The sequence below is a fragment of the Megalopta genalis genome, chromosome 1 (assembly GCF_051020955.1).
Source record: "Megalopta genalis isolate 19385.01 chromosome 1, iyMegGena1_principal, whole genome shotgun sequence".
Classification (NCBI taxonomy): Eukaryota; Metazoa; Arthropoda; class Insecta; order Hymenoptera; family Halictidae; genus Megalopta; species Megalopta genalis.
The window spans coordinates 18,767,141-18,772,893 of record NC_135013.1 but is presented as its reverse complement, the minus strand read 5'-3'; the positions used below and the strand labels follow the sequence as shown (position 1 = coordinate 18,772,893).

The 5,753-nt window shown below is 39.9% G+C and overlaps 1 long non-coding RNA gene across 1 annotated transcript; it reads left to right on the top strand.

The window, feature by feature from the left end:
* Nucleotides 1-675: 675 nt before the first annotated feature.
* LOC117219046 (uncharacterized) lies at nucleotides 676-2,430 on the top strand. Its single transcript, XR_004489935.2, has 3 exons — nucleotides 676-894; nucleotides 1,175-1,436; nucleotides 1,648-2,430. It is a non-coding gene; the product is annotated as an uncharacterized LOC117219046 (long non-coding RNA).
* The last annotated feature ends 3,323 nt before the right edge of the window (nucleotides 2,431-5,753 follow it).

Below are 5,753 nucleotides of genomic sequence, written 5' to 3'. Positions count from 1 at the left end.
CGTGACATTTTCCCAATTCATTGTTTCGATTAACTAATGATCGTCGACGGTAATCTGCGACGCAAGCGTCGCTCAGCTACGAAAGAATTTCAAACAAATATACGAGTCGAAGCTACAAAATTGTTCTACGTTGTCGAAACACCGTCGTACTGGCTTATTACTCGTAAATATTGTCCCTTTCATAATTCTTTCTAAATAACAAGTAAGACTTGTCGTTATAAGAATGGAAATAAAAAGTATGTAGAAGACTTTAAACAGAAGGTTTGAGGGTTTAGACGATAAATAAAGACGCGACAGGTTCTAATGATACATATCGTAACGACCGATTTCGTCATAGAAGAAGAATTAAGATCTTGGACGAGAGATCGGCCGGGCTGGCGGTCCCGCAGCGACGACAGAGAGAACTATGCCGAACCGTGAAAGAAGGAAATTTATATATCCGAGAGCTTGTCATCTTCCACCCCTCATTTCCGTGGAGTTGGCGAATTGTCGTAGATACATCTGGAAATAGCCTTCCCGGAATAGCGAAGAATTTAGACCACCAACGCGCGGTCTCTTGTCTCAATTAACGCTTAAAGACTCGTCCACACGAAACCACCACCCACTACGCTGCTCGACACGCTGTGTTTGTTCGTAACAAGAGTCGCGCTTGTTATCTTATAAGAGCCGGTGACGATACCGATCTTGATTCATACGCCGGTGCAGAATAATGCGCATTCGTGTGACGGCCAGTGCCGTCCGTAAATCACGCGGTCGTGGTGCTCACCTTCGCGACTGGAAACCAAATTTCGCCAGCGGTACTCGCACACCAGATTCCCGAGATGTTTCATATTTGCCGGCGTTCCGTGTCTGCTACCAGCTCGCTCGACCTCTATTCCGTGTCATAACTATGCGGTTCGTTATGCAAAATAATATACAGGGTTCCCCGGAAAGAATCATCCGATTTGAAAAATTTATATTTTAAAAAATTACACACAGAAAATTATAATTCAAACACGAATATAACGGGTAAATGTGCGAGTTTTTGTTTACAAGTGTTCGATATGACTTCCTTTCGTTACACGTATGATATCATTGCGATATGAAAGTTCTTGCCAAACACGGTGTAATGTATCTCTGGTAATTGTTTGTACAGCATCGCAAATGCGTTTTTTCAGTTCATTTGCACTTGTAGGTAAAGGTGGTACAAAGACAAGATCCTTCACAAATCCCCAAAGGAAGAAGTCGCATGGGGTTAGGTCGGGTGATCTCGGAGGCCAACTGTGTAGAACCATATTATCGGATGAACTGCGACCAATCCAACGGTTTGGTAGTTCCGTGTTAAGAAAATTCCGAACATCCAAGTGCCAATGGGGTGGTGCACCATCCTGTTGAAAAATGAAAGTTGGAAGATCTTCTTTCAACTGTGGGAAAAGCCAAAACTCCAACGTATCTAGGTAAGTAATACAGAAAAAAATAATAAAAAGTGAAACTCGCACATTTTCCCGTTATATTCGTGTTTGAATTATAATTTTCTGTGTGTAATTTTCTAAAATATAAATTTTTGAAATCGGATGATTCTTTCCGGGGAAACCTGTATCTGTTTTAGCAGGTCGCTTCAATTTTCAATTTTACGATAGATTCGAACGAAATTTTTCATGATTTTAGAGTCACCTCGTGTTGCACCATTTTCCAAGAACAACGGTCGAAAACTCGAGTCACAGAAGCATTCTGCAAAGAATAAACAATGGATCGTGAGTGTTATTTGCGAGATTACAGCAGTTTAAGTTAAAAAGCAGATATGATGAATCGTATATATGCAAATTATATAAAAGATTATTATAAGAAAAGAATTATATGCAAATTATTATAAAAAATATATATTACAAAATTAGTTTTTAGGTGCGCAAAGGTTTTTCTTTTATAACTATCGGACACAGATTGTTACACGCTTGATAACATCGTTAACGATGTCAATATTTTTAGAATGTCTACGTATTCTTTGATTATTGAACTATACTTGGACTTATCACAGTTCAACCAATATTTTATAACATCACGAGATATCGAAAATCCGTTTTATTACTTTATTATTAACAAATCAAGGAAACCCAATTTGTTTCGCTCTGAAAAAGTATGCGAATCCACGCACGCGATTCATGCATTTGTGCAATTCGTAGGAAATCCGAATTTGGGAATAAGCTGTATATCACGTTACAAAAATTTCGAGAAAATTTCGCAGACAATCGTCGCAGATTACCGTCGACGATAATTGATTAATCGAAACAATGAATATATTTTGTGGTAGGTGCAGTTTCGATCGCGCCAAAGAAACGTAGGAAACTCGTTCGAGCACGCTGTTAACTCTAAAACAACACGCGTTGATGCTTCACCTTATTCCTATTTTCTGTAATCAAGTTTGACAATAAATAAGCCCTCGACTATTATAAACTACCGTATTCCTTTGACGCGTCGAATCGCGGAACCGCCAGCCCGGCCGATCTCGTCCAAGATCTTAATTCTTCTTCTATGACGAAATCGGTCGTTACGATATGTATCATTAGAACCTGTCGCATCCTTATTTATCGTCTAAACCCTCAAACCTTCTGTTTAAAGTCTTCTACATACTTTTTATTTCCATTCTTATAACGACAAGTCTTACTTGTTATTTAGAAAGAATTATGAAAGGGACAATATTTACGACTAATAAGCCAGTACGACGGTGTTTCGACAACGTAGAACAATTTTATAGCTTCGACTCGTATATTTGTTTGAAATTATTTCGTAGCTGAGCGACGCTTGCGTCGCAGATTACCGTCGACGATCATTGATTAATCGAAACAACGAATTGGGAAAATGTCACGCAACGAATACGGAGTACAATTTAATAGCATATTTTGTGGTAGGTGCAGTTTCGATCGCGCCAAAGAAACGTAGGAAACTCGTTCGAGCACGCTTTTAACTCTAATACAACACGCGTTGATGCTTCATCTAATTCCTGTTTTCTGTAATCAAGTTTTAGACAATAAATAAACCCTCGAACCGCGGAACAAGCGTTTAAAGTAGCCCCGCAACATTCTGTGAGTTACGTTGATTATAATCGACGCAACTCCGAGCGATCATTACAGCGTAATAATTCTTCCGTAGCGCGTCTCGATAACGTGTTACGATGTCTGTAATCTCTGCGTCACTAAACAATCCCAGCGGACGCAATTTGCATCGATATTCAAGAATAACTTAAACTAACAAGCTGTTACATTGATGAAACTATTCCGATAACGAGCCATAAGGAAAATGCGCAACCTATCCTGTTAATATAATGCGATTCGCATAAATTTAGCCCCGTGGTCACCCCTCGGAGATCATCGTAAATATCGCGCGATTCTATCGCATGCATTTTCTAACGCTCGAGCCACGCGACGAGCAACTTTTCTAAAATCGCGGTTAACAACCTGCGCCGTATCGTATTCGAGCAAGAACAATCTCGGCGAAATCGTTAATTAATTCCGGAATACGTGTGTTTTTCTACGGGCGTTTCCATCGGCGATCGTTTTTCCTTTATACAAGATCGACGTATCGACAGCGATTGGCAAACACGTGTTTTAGTGAGTTTCGCCAGGCGGTGCGGCGTGTCTCCAGGAGAAGAAAAAGTTTGCTTTATGATGTTGTCGGTGGTAAACTAGTTTCCAAGGTGGCGAGGCATTCGGGCCTGTTGCATACTTAATTTCCGCGATACCAACTACGCTGATCGTCGGGAACAATCGTTGTTTTCACCTGTACACGTTACGTGATATCAGTTGTTCGTAACAAATCGATGTGGAAAATGTTTTCGTTAATAATAAAATTATATGATATAATGATAAAATCTGTCAGTTATAGAGCAATTATTAACATAACGGATGTATATCATTTGCAAACATTCATAGCAATTTCTATCGTTACCCGCATCATTTGAAGCAATAGATAGTACGATAATACTTTACAGTATTGTTTTAAATCTTTTAGAATTTTTACACATTCTCGGATGGCGTATCATTTTACATGTCACAAACAAAACAAAAGCATCGATTACCTATTGAATCCTTTATATAAGGGAAAATCCTTTACATAATTCTTTATACATATAATCTTTATTATAAGGGAAGGTCAAGAAATGTTCACAGAATTTTAAATATGTACGTATTTATTAAATATATTTATTACGCATATTATTATACGAACAAATGCAGCGTTCACATCGTACCGATTCGCAGCACTTAGCCGAGAAAAAAATCACTTCGACGAAAGATTCCAAAAGGAGAGAAAATGAACAAGAAGTAACTAATGATGATCAAACTAACGATCTAGCCCACCATAAGGTAATAACGAACCGCCGAGCCTTTTCAAACAGAAAAAGAATGGATTCGAGTGTTAGAATGGAATCATTGCTCGACCATTTTGGCGATCGCCGATTATGCCAAAGAAGTCAATTACAGGCAGAAAAAAGCTGAAACAGTTCTCTCTAGTGTCGGCTAGATACACCCAGACCACATTCCAGGAGATAGTACGGGATCGGACGCAAAAGGGAAACGGAGACACGGCCGAAGCAACTCATTCCTCACGGGAATCGGTGTAATTACGATTTTTCGCGTGGCACCGCCGCGCGCCGCGGTTATAATTTCTCGACAAGCACGCGTGTGGGATAAGTAATGCTTATCGATCTTTCCCCGATGTTTCCCGGCGACTATCTGCCCGGACCGCGAGCTCGCACGGCGTGGGAGGCTCGGGATTTAATAGCCGTCAGATAATAACGAACGGATATGCACCCGATCGACCACTGAATCAGCCCCGGCTGCTTAGTATTTCACGGTTTACGGGTTATGAACACAAGGATTATTGTTACTATTATCGTCGGACCACCTGCGTGGCCGGCGGAGCCGCTCTCACGTTCGAGCGCAGCTCTTCTGCGACCGCCACGAGGAACAGATTTCATTCTTGTTCGCCGAAAAACCCTGCGATCTCCATCATCCGAGGAATACATTGTCCAGCCGACGAAACGATTGTTTCGCCGCGACTCGTGTACACTGCTTGACGCGCGTTGCTTTCTTTCCATCCGCGAAGTATTTAGAATTATTGGGTTGGCAACTAAGTAATTGCCGATTTGTTCAATGAAATAAAAAATTTCGTTTTACTTGGAACGAAGTTTAATCTGTAATGTATTTTCCATTTTGTTCGATGACCTTTTGGCGTCTCTCCGACAACTTGAAAATTCCACGCTCGTAGAAAGTCTTATCCTTTTCGGCCAAAAACTGAGTTAAGTGAGATTTTACAGCGTCATCATCGTTAAATGTTTTACCACGAAGTGAGTTGTCCAGGGATCGAAATAAGTGGTAATCCGACGCCGCGAGATCAGGGCTATATGGTGGGTGTAACATCGATTCCCAACCAATATCCATCAATTTTTGCCGAGTAGACAAAGACGTGTGCGGCCTAGCATTGTCCTGCTGGAAAATGACACCTTTACGATTGACCAATTCTAGCCGCTTTTCCTTGACCGCTGCAGTCAATTTGTCCAGTTGCTAACATTCACGGATAATAAAAAATAACATAATAATAATAATGATAATTTTATAAAATAACATTTACGGATATCGTAAAAATGGAATGATTAAATATTAGTAGCAGGTGAATAAAATTGTATTTCGGTTAAAAAGGAATAATTAAGTATGAATAGTATTAAACGAATTTGAAAAGAAATTATTAAATATTAATAGCAAGCTGACAGAATTTTATTT